The following is a 25,273-nucleotide window of genomic DNA, read 5'->3' as shown; positions in this document are numbered from 1 at the left end:
GACTCATTAAAAACGGTGACTTATGCTGTAATCCCAGCACTTTGGGCGGCTGAGGCAAGCAGATCACTTGAGGTCAGGGTTCCGAGACCAGCCTGGCCTACGTGGCGAAACCCCGATCTCTACTAAATATACAAAAATTAGCTGGCTGTGGTGGCTTGAGCCTGTGAATCCCAGTTAGTACAGGGGCTGAGGCAGGAGAATCCCTTGAACCTGGGAGACAGATGCTGCAGCGAGCTGATATCACGCCACCGCACTCCAGCCTGGGCGACAGAGTAAGTTTCCGTCTCAAAAAACAAACAGCATCTCTTGTCTACAGTGATTTGAGCTGTGGTCTTGTCTCTTTGAGTTTCTCTATCAGTCTGATCCCATCTACTCTATCTCCCAGGAATGCCTCAATATTTCTGGTGGACCACTGACACGTTTTCCTATTTTTCCTCTACTGTTAAGAATTGATCCTTGAAAACATTTCTTCCCAGGTCAATGGAATGTTGAGTGGGGCACGGGATCTAGCTGTCATCTTGCTCCAACCATCTGGTTTTAGATATTTTATGTATTTTTGTCACTATATAAGTGTAATTTTTCTTAATTTGGTTTTCTAAATGGTTAATATTGGTATGTAGAAGCCTTATTATTTTATATAATATATTGTTACCTGTCTGGGTGCAGCTTCCCCTGCATTTTGGCACAAGACTCAATCTGTTTTATTCTCCAAAAGAAAACTGACAGGCTGTGTGTGGTGACTCACATCTGTAATCCCAGCACTTTGGGAGACCTAGGAGTGTGGATCACCTGAGGTCAGGAGTTCGAGACCAGCCTGGCCAAGATGGTGAAACCCCATCTCTACTAAAAATACAAAATAATAATAATAATAATAATAATAATAATAATAATTAGCCAGGCATTGGTGCGTGCCTGTAGTCCCAGCTACTAGGGCAGCTGAGGCGGAAGGATTACTTAAACTCGGGAGGCGGAGATCACAGTGAGTCGAGATCGTGCCACTGCACTCTCTAGCCCGGGTGACAGAGAGTATGTCTAAATAAAAAAGAAAAAGAAAAAAAGAAAATTCACTTCACAGGCAATAGATAGTGATAAAAGGATAATTTATGGAAGATTTCATAGGGGAGATTGATGGAAAGAAAGGAAGTATATATTTTACAGAGCTGGGCAGTTCACTGCAGAAATCACCAAAACTGCCTTTTCTCCAAAAATATTACCCATAAGCTATTCTACTACTGGTTCTTCTAGTCTTTCCCTCTATTCCAAAACCTCAAATTATCCATTTCCTTATTGGGGTAATTTTCCTCTGCCCAGATCTGGGTCCTCCACAACACTTAACACTGTCTTCGAGTGTGTGAATTCCCATTGTTTTAGCTCAGGTTCCCAAGGAAACAGGTTTTGGGCCATACAGGACACCTCTAGACAGACTATACTGAGAAACCATGCTTGGAACGGTGCATGGCGGGAGGAGAGGAGAGGGAATTTACGTACCTGGCTCTCACTCCTGGTTCTTTTTCTTATTGGTCAAAATTTACCCACAGGCACAAACTCCCCCACACTTCTAGATTGCATCATCTGCCCCTTTGGCAGCTGTCTGGGGAGCCAGATCCCACACTTTGAAGTGTAATGTTTCATACAATCCAAAAGTGGTCATAGAGGCCAGGTGTGGTGGCCCATGCCTGTAATCCCAGCACTTTGGGAAGCCAAGACAGGTGAATCATGAGTTCAGGAGTTTGAGACTAGCCTGCTGAGCATGGTGAAACCCCGTCTCCACTAAAAGTCCAAATTTAGCCTGGCATGGTGGCCCGTGCTTGTAATCCCAGCTACTCCATGGGCTGAGGTAGGAGTATTGCTTGAACCAGGGAGGCAGAGGTTGCGATGAGCCGAGATCGCATCACTGCACTCCAGCCTGGGCAACAGAGGGAGACTCCCTCTCAAAAACAAACAAACAAAAGCCAAACAAAGAAACAATAAAAAATGGTAGCAGAAAACAGAAAGTTTGGATATGTAGCTAACTGACCTGCTTGTACAGCAGCAGCCAGGGGTGAAAACTAAATACTCCCAGGCAAGTCCTAAGTTCACCAAGTAATTGGAGTACCCATCTGCATTAGTTAATTGCCTTTATCTGAAAGAAAAATAAAACTCATGTATCTATGACAAGCAGGTGCTTACAGCTTGGAGCAAGGCACCTAGGCTAAACTCCCCTGCTGACAGGGAGACAGGGACATCATCTTCCTTGATGTTCACATTTCAAAGAGATGGTTCCAAGGCCCTGAAGAAAGACATTCCTAGGGTACAAGTGTGGTGGCTCATGCCTGTAATCCCAACACTTTGGGAGGCTGAGGCTAGAGGATCACTTGAGGCCTGGAGTTCAAGTTCAAGACCCTCCTGGGTTCTAGGATGGCCAGAGGCCTACAGATCAAAGGAAGAACTTACAAATACAAATTTTCTCGAGGAAATGCTCTAGGGAAAGTGAAATGGGGAAAGGTATCTTCTTGCGGTTTTGGCAACAGGAAAAATTCAATTTTATGTTTAGTTACCCTTACAATTTCCCCCTTTTGTTATTCTTTTATAGTAACAATACAATTTTCTAATTATCACCACTGCTATTTCTGTCTTTCTCTGGGTAGTTTACAGCCACCTAGATTGCCAGCAAGTCCACAGTAAGATGCAAAGCAAAGCAATTATCAGGATTATAATAGAATGATTTTTTTTTTTTTTTTCGGGACAGAGTTTCACTCTCGTTGCCCTGGCTGGAGTGCAATGGTGGGATCTCGGCTCACTGCAACCTCTGTCTCCTGAGTTCAAGCGATTCTACTGCCTCAGTCTCCCAAGTAGCTGGGATTACAGGCATGCGCCACCAGGCCCAGCTAATTTTGTATTTTTTGTAGAGATGCAGTGGCACCATTTTAGCCAGGCTGGTCTTGAACTCCTCACCCCACGTGATCCACCCACCTCAGCCTCCCAAAGTGTTAGGATTACAGATGTGAGCCACCATGCTCAGTCTAGAGTGAATTTTTAAATTCAGTATAATATGCACCTTGCCAGGGGGCGGGGCGACCATTCAACACATCATACTGGTTAATTGTGTCAAAGTCAAAATAAATTATAGAGAGAAATCCCTAAATCAAATGCTTTATTTGGGAATCACAAAATTGCAATTCAGGGCATACACACGGACTAGGGTGGTCTTCAGTATGTGCAACGAAGAAGCAGAAGTTGGAAGTTTTATTAGAAAGAAAAATGTTACATATTGTTTTGAAATGAGCCCCATTGGCACTGGAGGAGCTGGTTCATTTGCACAATCAGCTTTCACATTCCCCCTTTTGATCAACATCTTTCTTTGAAAACCTCACTGATCAGCCATCTTACAGTGAAGCTTCATTGTCACTCCATGTCAGGATGGACCTGGGCCGGTTGTCTTTGTCCCATGTCAAGAGAAAGGTAAGGGAGTCGATATCAGGGACATGGGCCACATTTGAGCCACAAAGAGGTCAGAAGAAAAAAAAATTCAGGGAGATTTATCTGGAGTTCAGCATCAAGTTTCATCTAGTTAGTGTCATCTGTATTAGCAATCTTCTTGATGCCCTGGGCTAACATTATCTTGTTGGAAGAACTGGCTTAACAAATATTGGACAGGCAACAAGAACAGAGCTCAAAGATCATAATCCAAAAATAATTAACAATTGTTTTGCTTTATTTTATTTTATTTTACTTTATTTTATTTTATTTTATTTATTTTATTCAGATGGATTCTTGCTCTGTTACCCAGGATGAAGTGCAGTGGCGTGATCCCGGCTCACTGCAACCTACATGGCGTGATCCCAGCTCACTGCAACCTACATCTCCCGGACTCAAGCAACTCTCCTGCCTCAGCCTCTTAAGCAGCTGGAATTACAGGTGCTCACGACCATGCCCGGCTACTTTTTTTATTTTCAGTAGAGACAGGGTTTCACCATGTTACCCAGGCTGGTCTAGAACTCATGACGTCAAGTGATCTGCCCACCTTGGCATCCCAAAGTGCTGGGATTACAGGTGTGAGCCACTGCACCCAGCTATAATTAGCAATAGTATAATAAATTTAATTTGTACAATGGTTTTGAACCAAGATCCCAAGCCTAAGGACTACTAGCTAAACAAATCAAAAACCTATGGGGGAATTGAATGAGGCTTCTTGTAGTCTTTGAGTAGCATTTTAGGACTGGTTCAATTAAAGCAGAGTGCCAACTGTATAAAAGGGACCACTAGGTGAATTATGGGATTTGGGGGTCAGGTTCTGTCAAATAAAAATGTAGACATTAAGGGGGTAAGAGCCCCATTATGATATGAAGACTCATTCTGACGTCTTGGGAAAAGCTGTCTACAGTGTGGAAACATCATCCCCTCACCCTGATTTGTCATTCAAATGTCTCTGGTTACGGCATTGGACAGTTTGGTGAACTTTTTGCATGGTCCATACATCAGGCACGACAATTGTTCCTTAACATTTATGCACTTTTATCTTATAGGACTTGTAAATCAAAAATAAAATCCTAACCCTGCCACCCCACAACTATCTGAATGGACTTCTTCCTCCGTCAGGGCTCTTTTAAAATTTAACCTGAGAGATGGTTTCAGGCCATGACAGGAAATGGGGGTCAGACATGCCTTATTATACCTTTCTGGCATCAACATCAACACAGACTTGAAGTCTGATAAGAAACATGTTACAACCTATTCTCTCTGTAGCCTAGTACCCGAAGGCTTCCTCTGCAAATGAGAACTTGGGTCTCCACAATCCTTTATCTTAACCCTGGCATTCCTTTCTGTTGTTCCTAGAGTTTTGTTTTGTTTTGTTTTTGTTTTGAGATGGAGTCTCTCTCTGTTGCCCAGGTTGGAGTGCAAGGGGCGGGATCTCAGCTCACTGCAACCTCCATCTCTTGGGTTCAAGCAACTCTTCAACCTCCACTAGCTGGGACCACAGGTGCGGGCCACCACATCCAGCTAATTTTTTGTCCTTTTAGTAGAAAAGGGGTTTTGTCATATTGCTCAGCCTGGTCTTGAACTTCTGGCCTCATGTGATCCATCTGCCTCGGCCTCCCAAAGTGCTGGGATTCCAGGCATGAGCCAACGTGTCCGGCCTACTAATTAGGTTTCTTTTTGCTTAGGAAAACTGAGCTTTGAAAGGGTTAAGTTTTTAAGTCCGTGTAACTTTCTGTATTGCTTTTGAAGTCTGTTGACTATCACTGTGGTTAAATGAGTGACTTATTTCCACAGTGACCCGTGATCCTGTTTTGAACAAGTGTTTTGAGCCTTTTAACATCTTTGACAAACTTCCCCAAAATCCAATTCTTTTTTAATTTATCTATTGCTGTCGAACAAACTAATCATATTCTAAGTCTTTTTAACCTGAAATTGACTTTGAGATTTACCAGTGAGGCCCCTGGAGAGCCTCAAAGAATGTGTCTCTCATTAGGCTTATTTGATATGTTAGATTATATGAAAAGCAATGTCAAATTAAAAAAAACACTAATTGCTGTTTATATCTATATAGGTATGTTATTGATGTTAATGTTCTGAAGATCACATAAATTTTACAGAGTTCTGATGGTCCTGGTGTAACGCTATCAGTCATGATTCTGGTTGTTATCTTAAAATGTTCTATATAATAAAATAACTGAATTTTTTCTCAGTTGTGGACCTTTCATCAGATCTTAATCATTACTATTCTAAGCTTTATCATCTACAGTGCTGATTCTTCTCTAAAGGCATCCAGAATCAGATTCATAAAAAAAGATTTTAACAAGTACTATTGAATATAGATTTGTAATAACTTTCAGATCAATGAGCTAAATAAATTATTTTTCAAAACTCTAATGAAAACTGATGGTTTCATGCAACTGATCATCAAGATCAAGCAGAACAAAATTACATGAGGCTAAATAACTGGTAATGTTTTTATGACCTCTATTTAAAACTTTATTTATTCTTGGGCTTGGCACAGTGGCTCACACCTGTAATCCCAGTGCTCTCGGGCTGAGACAGGAGGATCCATTGAGCGCAGGACTTCAAGACAAACCTGGGCAACATAGGAGACCTGGTTTCTAAAAGAAATTAAGGGGGGAAAAAAAGCTTTGTTTTTTACTTAAATGTTTGGTTCTCCGCATTTAATAAAATTTTCTGGTGGGGTGTGGCGGCTCACTTTGGAAGCCAAGGCAGGAGGATTGCTTGAGCCCAGGAGTTCAAGACCAGTCTGGGCAACATGGCAAAAGCCTGTCTAAAAAAACCAAAAAACCAAAAAACCAAAAAAACAATTAGCTGGGCATGGTGCGCCTGTGGTCCCAGCTACTTGGGAGGCCGAGGTGAGAGGATCACTTCAGCCAGGAGGCAGAGGTTGCAGGGAGCCGTGTTTGCACCACTGCACTCTAGCCTGTGCAACAGGGCACAACACTTTCTCAAAAAAATGAAACAAAGAGAAAATTTTCTCTGTTAAACTATCTATAGTTTATAACAATTTGGTAAAGTATAGCTTTGTAAACTAAGATGGAAACGTTTGCTTTTTCTTTCTGCTCCATTCTTCCAGAATTCCAAAACTATTTGTAAATATTCTTATGGCAATATGGTTATTTACACAGGTCCAGTAAAAACCTGCTCTTGGTGACTCATTCAACTCCAACATGGCAAAAATCTCCAGGCCTACAGAGAGTCCCTGATTGCTGTTTTCCAGAAATAGACTGGAAAGGATGGTTATAATAGCATGCACTCCAAGATGGAGTTCCCAAACTTCATGAATAGAGAACTGGACGCCTTCACGAAGAACCAGAGGGCCCCAGTGTCCTTGACCACATGATGAAGAAACTGGATCTCACTAGTGATGGGCAGCTAGATTTCCAAGAATTTCTGCATCTGATGGATGGCATGACTGTGGCTTACCGTGACTCTTTTCTCAAGGCTGCCTATTCCAAGAAGCAGATCTGAGGATCCCTTGAGCCTGGTTTCCAAGCCACCCCCTTTTCTTCCAGCCTCACCATCACCGTCTCCTCACAACCCACACATCCCCTGGGCCCAGCACACCCACCACCTCATGCAGGCCCTGCCTGCAGGTAGTAATAAGACTATTCCCTCCTGCCTGCAGCTCCCCACTCCCTCTTTGCCCTGCCCCTCCTCCCCCTCCCCTCTCCTGCCTCCCCTGCCCTCCCCTCTCCTCCCCTCCTTTCCTCTCTTCTCTTCTCTCAAGCACACCTACCACCTTATGCAAGCAGTAATAAAACCATAGTTTACTTTTCTCTTTTCTTTCTTTCTTTCTTTCTTTCTTTCTTTCTTTCTTTCTTTCTTTCTTTCTTTCTTTCTTTCTTTCTCTCTCTCTCTCTCTCTCTCTCTCTCTCTCTCTCTCTCTTTCTCTGAGATGGAGGTCTAGTTATGTTGCCCAGGCTGATCTTGCACTCTTGGTCTCAAGTGCTCTCCCAACCTTCTGGGATTATAGGTGTGACTCATTGCACCGGCCCACTTTTTTTTAAACACGAAAAAAAAAAGTCTGCTCTCTCTTTATAGTCGGATACAATTAAACACATTGGTTATAGGGCCGATTACGGTGGCTCACACCTATAATCCCAGCACTTTGGGAGGCTGAGGCGCATGGATCATCTGAGGTCAGGAGTCTGAGACCAGCCTGGCCAACGTGATGAAACCACATCTCTACTAAAAATACAAAAATACGTAGCAGTGAGTGGCGGCACGCATTTGTAATCCTGGCTACTCAGGAGGCTGAGGCAGGAGAATTGCTTGAACCCAGGAGGTGGAGGCTGCAGTGAGCTGAGATCTCACCACTGCATACCAGCCTGGGTGACAGAGTAAGACCCTGTCTCAAAAAGAAAAAAAAAATTGGTTATATTACCAAGGCTTTCATCAAAATGCATGGAATGCTTGACTTCAAGTGTTTTTAGCTTTACAGTGGGTAAATAAAAACGGTCACTTTCTGGCGGCCCAGGAACCTTAAGAATGTAGGTGAAATCTAAAGTCGGCCTTGGTTTCACTTTCTATCCTCAAGAGGTTTTTAAATCTGAGATTCCCAAGTGATCAATATATAGAGAAAAATTATGTTGCTGAAGAAAAGCTCTAATAGACTAGGTATGAGATTGTAGCTGTGTGCATTGTTTGAGTTCTTGTTTTAGTTGTTGTTGTTGTTTTGTTTTGTTGTTGTTTGTTTGTTTGAGACAGAGTCTCGCTCTGTCACCAGGCAGGAGTGCAGTGTCGGGATCTTGGCTCACTGCAACCTCCGCCTCCCGCGTTCAAGCAATTCTCCTGCCTCAGCCGTCCGAGTAGCTGGGACTACAGACTCATGCCACCATGTCCAGCTAATTTTTGTGTTTTTGTAGAGATGGTGTTTCACCATGTTGGCCAAGATGGTCTCGATCTGTTGACCTCATGATCCACCTGCCTCAGCCACCCAAAATGGTGGGATAACAGGCGTGAGCCACTGCGCCCAGCCAAGTTCTTGTTATCTACCTATAGACTAGACTAGATCCAACTTTTTCCCATAAAATTACTAAAAACAGAAACTGCTCTGCTCCTGATGTCTCCTGATGAAAATAGTCAAACTCTGGAAAACATTTGAAGAGATTTATTCTGAGCCAAATAGGAGTGACCAGGACTGATGACACGGCCTCAGGAGGTCCTGAGTTGCCCAAGGTGGTTAGGGTGCAGCTTGGTTTTATAGATTTTATGGAGACTCAGTCAAATACATTTAAGTAATACTTTGGTTTGGTCCAGAAAGGCAGGACAACTCGAAGCAGGGGCTTCCAGTTATAGGCAGATATAAAAATTTTGTGGTTGACAATTGGTTGGGTTTATCTAAAAACCAAGGATGGGCTGGGCATTGTGGCTCACGCCTGTAATCCCAGCACTTTGGGAGGCTGAAGGTGGTGAATCACCTGAGGTCAGGAGTTCGAGACCAGCCTGGCCAACATGGTGAAACCCTGTCTCTACTAAAGACACACACACAAAAATAGCTGGGTGTGGTGGCGGGCACCTGTAATTGCAGCTACTTGGGAGGCTGAGACAGGAGAATTCCTTGAATCTGGAAAACGGAGGTTACAGTGAGCTGAGAACACACCATTGCATTAAACAGATCCAGACTCTGCTTCAAAACAAAAACAAACAAACAAAAATGCCCTGGATCAACAGAAAAGAATGTCTGGGTTAAGACAGAGGATTGTGGTGACCCAAGTTCTTATTTGCAGAGGAAGCCTTCAGGGAGTAGGCTTCAGAGAGACTAAGTTGTAACATGTTTCTTATGAGATTTAAGTCTGTGTTAATGTTGATGCCAGAGTGGTATAATGAGGCATGTCTGACCCACACATCCTGTGATGGCCTAAAACGGTCTCTCAGGTTAATTTTAAAAGAGCCCTGGCTGAAGAGGAAGTCCATTCAGATGGTTAAGGGGAGGAGAGGTGCTTGGGATGCTATTTTTGGTTTACAAATACAATAAGATAAAACTGCTTTTTTTTTTTTTTTTTTTTTTTTTTTTTTTTGAGACATAGTCTCACTCTGTCGCCAAGGTTGGAGTGCAGTGGCAAGATCTCAGCTCACTGCAACCTCCGCTTCCCGGGTTCAAGTGATTCTCCTGCCTCAACCTCACGAGTAGCTGGGACTACAGGCATGTGACACCATCCCCAGCTAATTTGTGGCATTTTAGTAGAAGTGAGATTTCACTGTGTTACCCAGGATGGTCCCGATCTCCTGACCTCGTGATCTGCCAGCCTCGGCCTCCCAAAATGCTGGGATTACAGGCACTTGACAGAACCTAACTCACAAATACTTTGATTCATCTAGTGGTCTCTTTTATAGAGTTGGCACTCTGCTTTAATTCAACACAGTCCTAAAATGCTACTCAAAGACAGCAAGAGGTCTCATTCAATTCCCCCATAGTGTTTTGACTTCTCTTGGGATCTTGGTTCAAAACCATTGTACAAACTAAATTTATTATACTATTGCTAATTATAGCTGGGTGCAGTAGCTCACGCCTGTAATCCCAGCACTTTGGGATGCCAAGGCAGGTGAGTCACTTGAGGTCAGGAGTGTAAGACCAGCCTGGCCAACATGGTGAAACCCCATCTCCACTGAAAATACAAAAATCAGCTCGGCATGGTGGTGAGCACCTGTAATCCCAGCTACTCCAGAGGCGGAGGCAGGAGATTCTCTTGAACCCAGGAGGTGGAGGTTGCAGTGAACCGGGATCACGCCACTGCACTTCATCCTGGGCAACAGAGCAAGAATCCATCACAATAAAATAAAACAAAATAAAATAAAATAAAATAAAATAAAACGATGGCTAATTATTTTTGGATTATGAGCTCTGAGCTCTGTTCTTGTTGCCTGTCTAATATTTGTTCAGCCAGTTCTCCCAACAGGATAATGTTGGCATAGTGCTTTAGGATGAATGCTAATATAGATGGGACTAACACGATGGAACTTGATGCTGAACTCCAGACAAAGCTGCCTGAATTTTTTTTTTCCTTCTGGCCTTTTTGTGGCTCAAATGTGGCCCATGTCCCTGACATTGACTCCCTTACCTTTCCCTTGACATAGGACAAAGACAACCGGCCCAGGTCCATCCTGGCATGGAGTGACAATGAAGCCTCACTTTAAGATGGCTGATCAGTGAGGTTTTCAAAGAAAGATGTTGATCAAAAGAGGGAATATGAAAGCTGATTGTGCGAATTAGCCAGCTTCTCCAGGGCCAATGAGCCTCATTTCAAAACAATATGCAACATTTTTCTTTCTAATAAAACTTCCAACATCTCTTTGTTCGTTGTACATGCTGAAGACCAGCCTAGTCCGTGTGTATGTCCTGAATTGCAATTTTGTGATTCCCGAATAGAGCATTTGATTTAGGGATTTGTCTCTATAATTTATTTTGACTTTGACACAATTAACCAGTATGATGTGTTGAATGGTCACCCGGCCCCCTGACAAGGTAAGTATTATACTGAATTTAAAAACTCATTCTAGACCAGGCACGGTGGCTCATGTCTGTAATCCTAACACTTTGGGAGGCCGAGGTGGGCGGATCACCTGGGGTGAGGAGTTCAAGTCCAGCCTGGCTAACATGGTGAAACCCCATCTCCACAAAAAATACAAAATTAGCTGGGCCTGGTGGTGCAAGCCTGTAATCCCAGCTACTTGGGAGGCTGAGGCAGGAGAAATTGCTTGAACTCAGGAGACAGAGGTTGCAGTGAGCCAAGATCACACCATTGCACTCCAGCCTGGGCAACAAGAATGAAACTCTGTCTCGGAAAAAAAAATCACTCTATTATAATCTTGATAATTGCTTTGCTGTGCATCTTACTATGGACTTGTTGGATATCTAGGTGGCTATAAAGTACCCAGAGAAAGATATAAACAGCAGTGGAGATAATTAGAAAATTAAAATGTTACTGTAAAAGAATAACAAAAGGGGGAAATTGTAAGGGTAACTAAACACAAAATTGATTTTTTTTCCCGTCGTCAAAAGGGTAAGAAGAGACCTTTCCCCTTTTCACTTTCCTTAGAGCATTTCCTTGAGAAAATTTCTATTTGTAAGCCTCTGTTCACCCTATAACCCAGGAATGTCTTGAACTTGAACTCCAGGCCTCAAGTGATCCTCCAGCCTCAGCCTCCTCACCCGGCCCCCAAGAAGGTCTTTCTTGAGGGCCTTGGAGCCATCTCTTTGAAATGTGAACATTGAGGAAGATGATGTCATTGTCTCCCTGTCACTAGGGGAGTTTAGCCTAAGTGACTTGCTCCAAGCTGTAAGCACCTGCTTGTCACAGAGATACGAGTTTTATTTTTCTTTCAGATAAGGGCAGTTAACTAGCATAGATTCGTATTCCAATTACTTGGTGAACTTAGGACTTGCCTGGGAGTATTTAGTTTTCATCCTTGGCTGCTGCTGTATAATCAGGCCAGTGAGCCACGTACCTGAAATTTCTGGTTTCTGCTGCAACTTTTCTTTGTTTGTTTGTTTGTTTTTGAGAGGGAGTCTCCCTCTGCTGCCCAGGCTGGAGTGCAGTGGTGCGATCTCGGCTCATTGCAACCTCTGCCGCCCAGGGTCCAGCGATTCTCCTTCCTCAGTCTCCTGAGTAGCTAGAATTACATGCATGGGGCACCATGCTAGGCTAAATTAGGATTTTTAGTAGAGATGGGGTTTTACCATGCTCACCAGGCTAGTCTTGAACTCCTGACCTCATCATGATCCACCTTCCTTGGCCTCCCAAAGTGCTAGGATTACAGGCTTGACCCACCACACCTGGCCTCTACGACCACTTTTGGATTGTAGGAAACACTACACTCCAAACTGTGTGATCTGGCTTCCAGATCTGGCTTCCAAGACAGCTGCCAAAGGGGAAGGTGATGCAGTCTAGAAGTGTGGGGGAGTTCATGCCTGTGGGGTGAATTTTGACCAATTGGAAAAAGAACCAGGAGTGAGAGCCAGGTACGTAAATTCCCTCTCTTCTCCTCTCCCCATGCACTGGTCCAAGCATAATTTCTTAGTATAGTCTGTCTAGAGGTGTCCTGTATGGCCCAAAGCCTGTTTCTTTGGGAACCTGAGCTAAAGTAATGGGAATCCACGCACTCGAAGACAGTGTTAAGTGTTGCGAAGGACCCAGATACGGGCAGAGGAAAATTACCCCAATAAGGAAAAGGACAATTTGAGGATCTGGAACAGAGGGAAGGACTAGAAAAAAACAGTCGTAGAATAGCTTATGGGTAATATTTTTGGAGAAAAAGGCAGTTCTGGTGATTTTTGCAGTGAACTGCCCAGCTCGATAAAATATATACTTCCTTTCTTTCCATCAGTCTCCCCTATGAAATCTTCCATAAATTATCCTTTTATCACTATCTATTGCCTGTGAAGTGAATTTTCCTTTTTTCTTTTTCTTTTTTATTTAGAGATAGAGCTGTCACCCGGGCTGGAGTGCAGCGGCGCAATCTCGACTCACTGCAGTCTCTGCCTCCCAAGTTCAAGTAATCCTGCCACCTCTGCTGCCCTAGTAGATGGGACTACAGGCCCGCACCACCAATGCCTGTCTAATTAATTTTATTTTATTCGTTTATTTTTTTTTTTATTTTGTATTTTTAGTAGAGATGGGGTTTCACCATCTGGGCCAGGCTGGTCTTGAACTCCTGATCTCAGGTGGTCCATGCACCACGGCCTACCAAAGTGCTGGAATTAGAGCTGTGAGCCACCACACCTAGCCTGTCAGTTTTCTTTTGGAGAATAAAACAGATTAAGTCTTGTGCCAAAATGCAGGGACGCCACATTCAGAGAGGTAACAATATATTATATACAATAATAGATAGGTTTTGTACATACCAATAATAACCATTTAGAAAACCAAATTGAAAAAAATTACACTTATATAGTGACAAAAATACATAAAATATCTAAAACCAGATGATTGGAGCAAGACGGCAGGTAGATCCCATGCCCCACTCAACATTCCATTGCACTGGGAAGAAAACGTTTTCAAGGGTCAATTCTTAACAGTAGAAGAAAATAGGAAAACAGGTCAGTGGTCCACCAGAAATATTGAGGCATTCCTGGGAGATAGAGTAGATGGGATCAGACTGATAGAGAAACCCAAGAAGACAAGACCACAGCTCAAATCACTGTAGGCAAGAGATGCTGTTTGTTTTTTGAGACAGACTTACTCTGTCACCCAGGCTGGAGTGCAGTGGTGTGATCTCGGCTCATTGCACCCTCTGTCTCCTGGGTTCAAGGGATTCTCCTGCCTCAGACCCTGCAGTAACTGGGATTCACAGGTGCCCACCACCAAGGTTGGCTAATTTTTGTATTTTTAGTAGAGATAGGGTTTCGCCATGTAGGCCAGGCTGATATCGAACTCCTGACCACAAGTGATCTGCTTGCCTTGGCCTCGCAAAGTGCTGGGATTACAGTGTCAGTCACTGTGCCCAGCCAGGAGATGCTCTTTGTAACAAAGCCTATGAAAAACTCTAAACCCAAAATTACACGGTGCAGGAAAGGACCTTAGGATAATCATCAGGTAGGTGAATTTAAAAGTTCATTTAAAACAACTGAATCACTAGATTCCCCTCCAACACCACACTCAGATTGGCTGGCAGTAGCCACTTTTGCCTCTAAGATGAAACTCTGCTAATTGTTCATTAAAGAAAGTGAAGACCTGGCCAGGTGGCTCACACTTGTCATCCCAGCACTTTGGGAGGCTGAGGCAGGAGGATTGCCTGAGGCCAGGAGATCCAGACCAGCCTGGGAAATATAGTGGATCCCATCTCTACAAAAAAATACAAAAATTAGCTAGGTGTGGTGGCGTTTCTCTGTAGTTCCAGCTAGTTGGGAAGCTAAAGTGGGAGAATCCCTTGAGCCTGGGAGATTGAGGCTGCAGTGAGCTGTACTTGCATCACTGTACTCCAGCCTGGGTGACAGAGTGCGATCTTGCCTTTAAAAAACACAAAAAAGTAAGGTATCAGGACTTGGTGTATCTTCAGCACTTCACAGTAACAATGAAGGAGAGAAACACATTTGTGGAGAGGGGACTATGTTCACTCATTATCTACACATGATAGACAGATAGTCGGGAGCTTTATATACCCAACTAGCCTAAGGAAAAATGTTCCCTGTCACGACTCACAATCTTCCAGCCACCCTTCCTTGCACCTGTCTGGAGGGCTGGGGGACACAACTTATGGATCTCATCATCTCAAGGAGAAAGAAATATCAAATCCTTCAGTATCTCTTTTGGGGTACACTCTCCTCTGTCTCCATGGAGGATAAGGCACTCAATATCTAGTAGCCGAATGTTGCATTTGTGTAATACAGAACTATCTGGGATAAAATAGAATTTGTTTCCTCTGAGACACAGGTAGAGGTACGTCCACACTGACCTGGGTGGCAGCCACCTCCTCCTGCAGTGCCAGGCAGGGCATGCTCACAGATCTGGGGAACTTCTGCTGCTCCTGGAGCCCCACAACCTCCTTCCTGACACCCTCTCCCTCTGGTGGTTGTGACAGCTCACACTTGGCCTTGGGTGTCCCCTGCTTCTTTGCCTGCCCTTCTGCCCACCCTGCATATCTGTCTCCCACTGTCCCAACTATGACCATGATTACCTCCCTCTCCCTGCACTCTGTCTCTCCTAGGGCTCCTTGTCTGGGGTAAATGAACCCACAGCCTTTACATGGTGATTGGAAACAGAACCCAGGGCCTGTTCAATTCTCCCTCCCTCCACCACACACACCTGTCCATCTTAATGTTTCTGACGTCAGTGAGCTCCAAACTCAGCTCCTCCTGCACCTGCCAGCTGTAGGACCTGTGATAAGACACCTACCATCTGCCTGGGACTCTGTCTCTCATCTATCATATAGGCATAATGATGATAGTGTCCTCCTTCCAAGGCTGGGGAGGACCAGGAGGCCAAGGTGATGGGCCACAAGCAGTAAAAGCAGTTCCAATTCTGCCTCCACCTGGGGCTGGTGTTTCAAGTCTGTTGTGTGTGAATGGAGCTTTGATGCCTCCATTCACACACAACGATTTGTTCTAAAATAGACTCCCCTCTGCCTTCCCTTCCCCACATCTGTTTCCCCTCTGCACCATATAACGGTAACTGTGAGAAAGAACTGTCCCATTCCAAATCATCGTCCCCACCCCAGCTCCCAGGCCCTTGGTTGGTGAGACCCTTAATGGGCAGTCTCATGCTTCTGTCCAGGGGACTTTCCCAGTGTTGCTCCCCTGCATGGAGACTAAGTGGACTCTTCTATTCCCTGTCCATCACAGGGTCTACCGTGCACGCATCTTCCTCATTCCTCCACGTTCCCCAGACGATGATTTCATCTGTGTCTCCTCCCACATACTCCCAAATGGACTGTCCCAGACCTAGAACTTGAAAATCGTTCAGAGAGCAAAGGCCAAGATGCCCAACCACCTGCTGCAGAATCCTGCTCCAGGACTGAAGTGTATGGTCTCTATCAAAATAAAAACTGGAGGCCAGGCGCAGAGGCTCACACCTGAATCCTAGCACTTTAGGAGGCTGAGGTGGGAGGATCGCTTGAGCCCAGGAGTTCAAGGGGGCATTGAGCTATGACCATGCCACTGCACTCCAGCCTGGACAGAGAAAGACCCCGTCTCTAGAAACAAACAAACAAACAAACAAAACCAACAGACAAAACCAACAACTGGAAACATCCTCCTCTAGAATAGTGGTCAGGAACATCTGTCTGCCTTCTTCCCTGATGTCTCTCCAGCACCTAGAACAGCGCTCAGCACGAGTAAGCACTCATTAGGTTTTTGTTGAATAAATGACTCCTTTGACGCAGCAATTGCACTTCTAAGAGTCTTTCCTAAAGAAATATTCACACACGTGCACAGAGCTGCGTGCACAATAATGAGAGGAGCAAACAACTGGGGAACGTTTGCAAAGTTTTATTAACTGTCAGTGACTGATACAAGGGAATAGGATGAGGGGAGTACATGCTGAACAGGAAACAGAATGAGGGGGGCTTGACCAGGATGCATGGCAACGGGGAAAAGCAGATGGGAGATGCTTATAGTGGTTCTTGGTGTGTGGGTGTGTGTGTGTGTGGTGTGTAAATGCAGATGAAAAAATTTGAAGTTAAACACTCACACCTGCCCTCAGTAGTCACATCTGGAGAGAGAAGAGGGTAGCGCTGTTCTATGCAGAGAATACCTGACTATACTTGTTTTCTGAGGTAGATGCATGGATACACAAACCGAAATACGCATTTAGTAAGTCTTCCTCATCAATAAAATTACTAATGTCTAACAGAATGGCACACTGTAAGAAAATACAACAGAAACGCTAACATCGAAGTCTTGGCACACTAAGAAAAACGACGGTCAACTTTTCACTGTTGTGAACACTTGCTTTCACTTCCTATACACCTGATGACGAGGGGTCCGCAGCCATGCCCATGATCGTGAAAGGTCACCACGTTCTGCTTCTCATCATGGGCATGTGTCATATCCCTGAGGCTGAGGCAAAAAGAGAGAAGGAAGGTAACTGGCAGTGAGTTCCCACTGCTCAATAACTCAATCTCAACTCCTCCTGACCTGCAGACCCTGCACACTCCGATTCTGCCCTACCTCAGGACTTACACATGCCTTCCATGGTTCCTCGAAGTGAACTATCTGCTCATGCCACAGTACCTTCCTCGCCTGGGTTATCAATTCCTAGGCTAGAGGACGGTGTGGTCCACATATCAGGGCTGACCTGGGGTTTGGGAACCCACAGCATCCTACGTAGGAAGGATCCCTGGATATACAGGGCAGGGAGTAGAAAGAGCATGGAAAGGCCGGGCACAGTGGCTCACGCTTGTAAACCCAGCATTTTGAGAGGCTGAGGCATGCGGATCACGAGGTCAGGAGTTCAAGAACAGCCTTACTAACATGGTGAAACCCCGTCTCTACTAAAAACACAAAAATTTGCCAAGTGTGGTGTTGCACATCTATAATCCCAGCTACTCAGGAGGCTGAAGAAGGAGGGAGGTAGAGGTTGCAGTGAGCCAAGATCACGCCAGTACACTCCAGCCTAGGTGACAGAGCAAGACTCCCTCTCAAAACAAAAGAGAAAGAGAAAGAAAGAAAGAAAGAAAAAGAAAGAAAGAAAAAAAAAAAGAAAAAAAAAAAAAAAAAAAAAAAAAAAAAAGAAAGAAAGAAAGAAAGAAAGAAAGAAAGAAAGAAAGAAAGAAAGAAAGAGAAAGAAAGAGCGAGCATGGGAAATCTCATCATTCAGCCTCAAAGCTGTACCCTAGAAAATTACGAGAAGGGAATGATTTGGGGAACAAGTGACAAGATGGGATACCGGTACCGTAACAGAACAGCACATCTGCAAGGATGTGGGGGATGAGCTGAAGGTTCACTTACGGAGTTACTCGTCATCTTCCTCAGGGCCGCTGATCTCTTCATAAATCACCAGCTGCTTTCTCTCACACAGTCTGTGGGTCCAGGCATGTTTCCCCCTTTTGGGTCCTATGATAGGGAACAGTTGGAAGATGAGGGTTGGGTAGATTGGAGAGTGTTAGGCTCTGTTTTCTAAAAAAAGGAGATGCCACCCTCCGCACCAACTGCCCATGGGCCTCCTTCATCCAGTTTTTCACATCATCTGGCTTAGAATCTGAAATCTTAGACCCACACCAATATAGGCCAAATGCCAATTAAAGTTTCAGCTTCTGGTTCCTTCTGTTGTCAGGTTTAGATTCCCAACCTCTTCACTTACAGGAACATTCATGGATACCTCCTTTCATGCTGCACATATTTGTTAAGGGCACACAGGCAGACCTTGTTTTATGGCACCTCATTTTCATACTGCTTCACAGATACCACAATATTTTTTTGGAGATTCTCACCAATTTTATACTTTTCCATTACCACTATATCTGTTATGGTGATCTGTCATCAGTGAGTTTTGAGGTTATTATTGCAAAGGTTTTTGTTGCTTTTTAGTCTTTTAAAATAATTTTTGTTTTTTATTTTGTGGGTCCACAGTAGGTGTATATACTTATGGGGTACATGAGATGCTTTGACACAGGCATGCCATGCGTAATAATCACATCATGGCAAATAGGGTCTCCATCCCCTCAACCATTTATCCTTCTGTTACAAACAATCCATTTACACTCTTTTAGTTTTTTTTAAAATGTACCATTAAGTTATCATTGACTATAATCACCCTGTTCTATGTAATTGCTTTGGGGGTACCAGGAACTGCACCCACAGAAGATGACAAACTTAATCGACCAATGTTGTGTGGTCTGACTGCTCCACTGATGAGCTGTTCCCCATCTCTCCTCCTTCTCTCGAGCCTCCCTATTTCCTGAGACACAGCAACACTGAAATTAGGACAATTAACAACCCTACAGTGGCTGCTCAGTGTTCAAATGAAAGGAAGAGTCACATGTCTCTCACTTTAAATCAGAAGCTAGAAATGGCTAAGCTGAGTGAGGAAGGCATGCTGAAAGCCAAGACAGGCTGAAAACTCGGCCTCTTGTACCAAACAGACAAGCTGTGAGTGCAAATGAAAAGTTCTTGAAGGAAATAATAGTATATAATGCAAAGGAAAAGTATTAGTATTATAACTAATACTCCAGTAAACACACGAATAAGAAAGCAAAACTGCCTTACTGCTGAAATAGAGGAAGTTTGAGTGGTCAGGATAGAACATGAAATCAGCCACAACATTCCCTTAAGCCAAAGTCTAATTCAGAGCAACACCCAAACTCTCTTCCAGTCCATGAAAGCTGAGAGAGGTGAAGAAGCTGCAGAAGAAACGTGTGAAGCTAGCAGAGGTTGGTTCATGAGGTTTAAGGAAAGAAGCTGTCTCCATAACATAAAAGTGCAAGGTGTAGCAGCAAACCCTGATGGAGAAGCTGCAGCAACTTATCCAGAAGATCTAGCTAAGATCACTGTTGAAGGTGGCTACACTAAACAACAGATTTTCAATATAGATAAAATAGCCTTTTTGTTGGAAGAAGATGACATCTAAAACTTTCACAGCTAGAGAGGATTCACTCCAACTTTGAAGGAAGTTCTAATGTGGGTAAAAGCTATCCAATAGCATCACATACTACAGAGATATGCTTCATGAAAGGGAGAGCTAATCGATGTGGCAAATTTCATTGTTGTGTTCAAGAACCTGCCACAGCCACTCCACCCTTCAGCAACCACCACCTTGATCAGCCAGCAGCCATCAACACTGAGACAAGACCCTCCACCAGCAAAAAGAGCATGATTCTCTGAAAGCTCAGAAGATTGTTAGCATTTTTAATAATGAATTATTTTAAAATTAAGGTATGTACCTTTTTACACATAACGCTTGCACACTTAGTACACTACAGTGTAGTGTAAACATAATGTTTTTATGCACTGCGAAACCAAACAAAAAAAAAATGTGTGTGACTCTCTTTGTTGCAGTGGTCCGGAACCGAACCTGCAATATCTCTGAAGTACACCTGTATTGGGTATCAGGCATTGAGCTGAGTAAGATATGATTCCGGGTTATCACAGACAGAATTACTTGAGCACATTTCATGTCATCAGGCTTCTAGATTAAATTTAATGCCTCCAAACAATTTATGAACTATGATTCTTTATTTCCATCTTATGGACTAGGAATCTGGAATTGAGAAAATTTGGAAGACTTGCCCCAAGTCACGTGGTTTTTTATATGGATGACAACTCCAGTCTGTGTCTCTGGAAGTCATGTCTAGCATCTCATCTGGAGCTGGGTGAGCTCCTCAGCCCAGCCTGGACCCAGGCTTGTCTGGGATCCATGCCACACACCCAGTCCACACACCTGAACATAGCCAGGGAAGCCAGAGGGGTTGTTCCCGAACTGTTTCCTCTTACCAGATCTCTTGTTAGTCTTCTCAGAGGTATTTGCTTTCCCCGGGGGGCACAGCTGTTTCCCATCATTTTTTGGACCCGATGTTTCTGACACGCCCTTCAAATCATTTCCTTCTTCTGCTGGTGCTGGCTTCTTGGGCATGATCTTTATAATATGAAGGTCACAGATAAACAGTATCAGTCACATTTCTATAGTGCTTTTGAGCTTACACAGCGTCTTCACATGCATTATCTTAATCAATGTTCTCAAAAACGCTGGGAGAGTTACACATGCCTAAATTAGGAGAAACTTGGCAAGTTAGAAGCAAAAGGATTGGCCTGAATGGATGGGATCGCCCGGGCTAGAATGGTTATCCTCACACTCTTTTAAGACTGATACTCTTGCGAACAGTAAAAATCTCCATGTAATTGAGAGTTTGGTATACAAAAGATCTGGAGAAAAATGGCATTCTTAGAATTCACAAGGTCTACAAAAGGAAGAGCTTCTATAAAGTACAAGGCATCCCATATAAGCTTGTAGACAGCTCCTGGGAGAGTAAATGTAAAAACATAGGGAGGCTACAAAACACTGCTGGGAAAGATGGAGTAGAGAGATGAGTACAGGGAAGGGAGAGGTAAAGAAATGGTTTGTTGAAATTAATGCAGGCAGCAAAGAAAGCAGATATGACATACCACCCTACAAAGGCACCAACATTGAATGTGGAATTAAGTGAGGTGGTACTCATAACAATTCTGGTTGCATTGGGATGTGTCACTGACCAACAAAGTTAAACTACCTTTTTTTTAATTAATTAATTTATTTGTTATTATTATTATACTTTAAGTTCTAGGGTACATGTGCTTAGAGGTGTAGGTTTGTTACATATGTATGCTTGTGCCCATGTTAATTCATGCTACTGCTCGTCAGCACCCATCAACTCGTCATTTAAAGTATAACAGTACAATCCCTCCCCTCCCCCTCCCCATGATAGGCCCCGGTGTGTGATGTTCCTTCCCAAGTCCAAGTGATCTCATTGTTTAGTTCCACCTATGGTGAACATCGCGGTGTTGGTTTTCTGTTCTTGTGATGGTTGCTAAGAATGATGGTTTCCAGCTGCATCCATGTCCCTACAAAGGACACAAACTCATCCTTTTTATGGCTGCATGGTATTCCATGGTGTATATGCCATTTTCTTCTTCAATCCAGTCTTGTCAGTGATGGACATTTTGGGTTGATTCCAAGTGCTGTGTGAATAGTGCTGCAATAAACATAGATGTGCATGTGTCTTTATAAGCAGCATGATTTATAATCCTTTGGGTATATCCCCAGTAATGGGATGGCTGGGTCATGGTACATCTAGTTCTAGATCGCCGAGGGATCGCCATTTTATTTTCATAATGGTTGAACTAGTTTAATCCCACCAACAGTGTAAAGTGTTCCTATTTCTCTCCACATCCTCTCCAGCACCTGTTGTTCCTGACTTTTTTAATGATTGCCATTCCTAACTTTGGTGTGAGATGGTATCTCATTAATGGTTTTGATTTTTCTCTGATGGCCAGTGATGATGAGCATTTTTTCATATTGTCTGTTGGCTGTATGAATGTCTTCTTTTGAGAAATGTCTGTTCTTATCCTTTGCCCAGTTTTGATGGGGTTGTTTGTTTTCGCATAAATTTATTTGGAGTTCTTTGTAGGTTCTGGATATTAGCCCTTTGTCAGATGAGTGGGTGCAAAAAATTTTCTCCCATTTTGTAGGTTGCCTGTTCCTCTGATGGTAGTTTCTTTTTGCTGTGCAGAAGCTCTTTTGATTGAATTAGATCCCATTTGTCAATTTTGGCTTTTGCTGCCGTTGCTTTTGGTGTTTTAGACATGAAGTCTTTGCCCATGCCTATGTCTGAATGGTACTACCTAGGTTTTCTTCTAGGATTTTTATGGTATTAGGTCTAACATTTAAGTCTCTAAATCCATCTTGAATTAATTTTCGTATAAGGAGTAGAGAAAGGATCAGTTTCAGCTTTCTACTTATGGCTGTAATTTCAGCACCATTTATTCAATAGGGAATCCTTTCCTGGTTCTTTAAAATTTTTGTCAGGTTTGTCAAAGATCAGATGGCTGTAGATGTGTATTATTTCATGAGGACTCTGTTCTGTTCCATTGGTCTATATCTCTGTTTTGGTACCAGTACATACTGTTTTGGGTTACTGTAGCCAGCGGAAGTATAGTTTGAAGTCGGAGTGGCGTGATGCCTCAGCTTTGTTCTTTTGACTTAGGATTGTCTGGGAGATCTTGGGGCTCTTTTGGGTTCATATGAACTTTCCTGGCAGTTTTTTTCAATTCTGTGAAGAAACTCGTGGTAGCTTGATGTGGATGGCATTGAATCTATAAATAACCTTGGGCAGTATGGCCATTTTCACGATATTGATTCTTCTATCCATAGGCATGGTATGTTCTTCCATTTGTTTGTGTCCTCTTTTATTTCACTGAGCAGTAGTTTGTAGTTCTCTTGAAGAGGTCCTTTACATCCCTTGTAAGTTGGATTCCTAGGTATTTTATTTACTCTTTAGAAACAATTGTGAATGGAAGTTCATTCATGATTTGGCTCTCTGTACATTACTGGTGTATAAGAATGCTTGTGATTTTCACATTAATTTTGTATCCCTGAGACTTTGCTGAAGTTGCTTATCAGCTTAGAGAGATTTTTAGGCTGAGACAATGGGGTTTCTAAATATACAATCATGTCATCTGCGACAGGGACAATTTGACTTCTTCTTTTCCTAACTGAATACCCTTGATTTCTTTCTCTTGCCTGGTGCCTAGCCAAGAACTTCAACACTATGTTGAATAGGAGTGGTGAGAGAGGGCATCCCTGTCTTGTGCCAGTTTTCAAAGGGAATTTTTCCAGTTTTTGCCCATTCAGTATGATATTGGCTGTGGGTTTGTCATAAATAGCTCTTATTATTTTGAGGTACGTTCCATCAATACCGAATTTATGGAGCGTTTTTAGCATGAAGGGCTGTTGAATTTTGTCAAAAGCCTTTTCTGCGTCTATTGAGATAATCATATGGTTCTTGTCTTTGGTTCTGTTTATATGCTGGATTATGTTTATTGATTTGCGAATGTTGAACCAGCCTTGCATCCCAGGGATGAAGCCCACTTGATCATGGTGGATAAGCTTTTTGATGTGCTGCTGAATCCGGTTTGCCAGTATTTTATTGAGGATTTTTGCATCGATGTTCATCAGGGATATTGGTCTAAAATTCTCTTTTTTTGTTGTGTCTCTGCCAGGCTTTGGTATCAGGATGATGTTGGCCTCATAAAATGAGTTAGGGAGGATTCCCTCTTTTTCTATTGATTGGAATAGTTTCAGAAGGAATGGTACCAGCTCCTCCTTGTACCTCTGGTAGAATTCAGCTGTGAATCCATCTGGTCCTGGACTTTTTTTGGTTGGTAGGCTATTAATAATTTTTTTTTTTTTTTTTTTTTGAGACACAGTCTTACTCTCTTGCCAGGCTGGAGTGCACTAGCGCCATCTTGGGCTCACTGAAACATCCAACCCTGCATTCAAGCAATTATCCTCCCTCAGCCTCCAGAATATCTGGGACTACAGACAGGCGCTACCACGCCCTGCTACATTTTGTGTTTTTACTAGAGATGAGGTTTCACCATGTTGGCCAGGATGGTCTCGATCACTTGACTTCGTGAACTGCCCGCCTCGGCCTCCTAAAGTGCTGGGATTACATTCGTGAGCCACCACGCCCAGTCCTTAAGCTACTTGTTATTCAGCTCCCTCACTTATGAAATAGAGAACAATACATATAAAATAGGCTAAGGGAAAGTCCTCTCTGAGATGTACACACTGTTTAAATGTAGTAATAATAGCAATTAACACCTTTCTGGAGGAATGTGATCCTCCACATTCCTTTACCCTCTAAACCAGAGTTGAATCTGCACTTGTGGGATCACTCATTCAAGGGCCTCTGAGGGATCCCCTGGGCTGGGACTGGGGCTTCCTGGATGCCCCAGGTGCAGACAGGGCCCTCAAAGAGCTCACATAGGGAAGGGTCAACAGTCAAAGGGACTCTTAGGCCATGTGAGTGGCCCCAGTTACAGAGCAGAGGTCAGCTGGTCCTTCCTGTTGTGAGAGTGAGTGTCTAAACAGAAGCACCAGCAGGCCCTATGGGGTAAAGCCCTAGTGAGCAACATCTAAATCTCATAAACAAATGCAAATGTGAATGAGCTTTAAATGGCTTGGAGCACTGAATTAGACTACCACTGCCACTGCGCCTCAGGAACATTCTTTAACATCTCTGTACCCCGATAGCCTCATTTTATTATTATGTTGCTGATAACTATGATCTGTAACATGAACTATGATTCTTTACTTCCAATGCATGGACCAGGAATCTGGAGCTCAGAGAACTTAGAAGATTTGCGCCAATTCACATGGCTATTATATGGATGACAATCGAAGTGCGTGACTCTTTATTATTTGGAGATAATAATAGAAACAATGTCATAGAGGTCTCCTTAAAGATTAAATAAATTAATCTATGTGAACTGCTTAAAATAGTATCTGGCATCACTATGAAAACAAAAGAAGTATTAAGGATCACAACTCTTAGTATTATCAAGCTGTCGATGCTACATCAGGTGTTGTGATAGACATGGGGAGGAGGAGGCAGTGAGGGCATATTTTAAATTCTCCCACTCTTACCAGTGTTCACATCCGTGAAGGGACAAAGGTTCTCTGGTCCTTTAGATTTGAGAGATACTCACCTTCGGGAAGATTCCCTGGAGCATGCTGAAAGTTGAAAGCTGAGGACGTTCAACTGAAAGAGAATACATCAGAATTTTTCTTCGTTGGGAAAGATTTCCAAACTCTACAGAGACTTCTGTCACATCAGGGTATTTTGCAGCGGAGGGTTATGAGTCTACTCATTACTG

General features: G+C 43.3%; 1 protein-coding gene and 1 long non-coding RNA gene across 2 annotated transcripts in view; one reads left to right on the top strand and one right to left on the bottom strand.

The window, feature by feature from the left end:
- LOC116272089 (putative protein SSX8) overlaps positions 1-7,144 on the top strand; it is a 54,922-nt gene extending 47,778 nt beyond the window's left edge. Inside the window, exon 8 of the mRNA XM_031660927.1 lies at positions 6,612-7,144. The gene's annotated coding sequence lies outside the window, so the exon portion shown is untranslated. The remainder of the gene's footprint in view (positions 1-6,611) is intronic.
- A 9,252-nt stretch (positions 7,145-16,396) lies between these two features.
- LOC116272093 lies at positions 16,397-19,314 on the bottom strand. Its single transcript, XR_004180807.1, has 2 exons — positions 17,873-19,314; positions 16,397-16,981 (listed from the first exon to the last, which is right to left on the bottom strand). It is a non-coding gene; the product is annotated as an uncharacterized LOC116272093 (long non-coding RNA).
- Between the last annotated feature and the right edge of the window lie 5,959 nt (positions 19,315-25,273).

Source organism: Papio anubis, chromosome X, assembly GCF_008728515.1.
Source record: "Papio anubis isolate 15944 chromosome X, Panubis1.0, whole genome shotgun sequence".
Lineage (NCBI taxonomy): Eukaryota > Metazoa > Chordata > Mammalia > Primates > Cercopithecidae > Papio > Papio anubis.
This window is presented reverse-complemented; position numbering and strand designations above follow the sequence as displayed.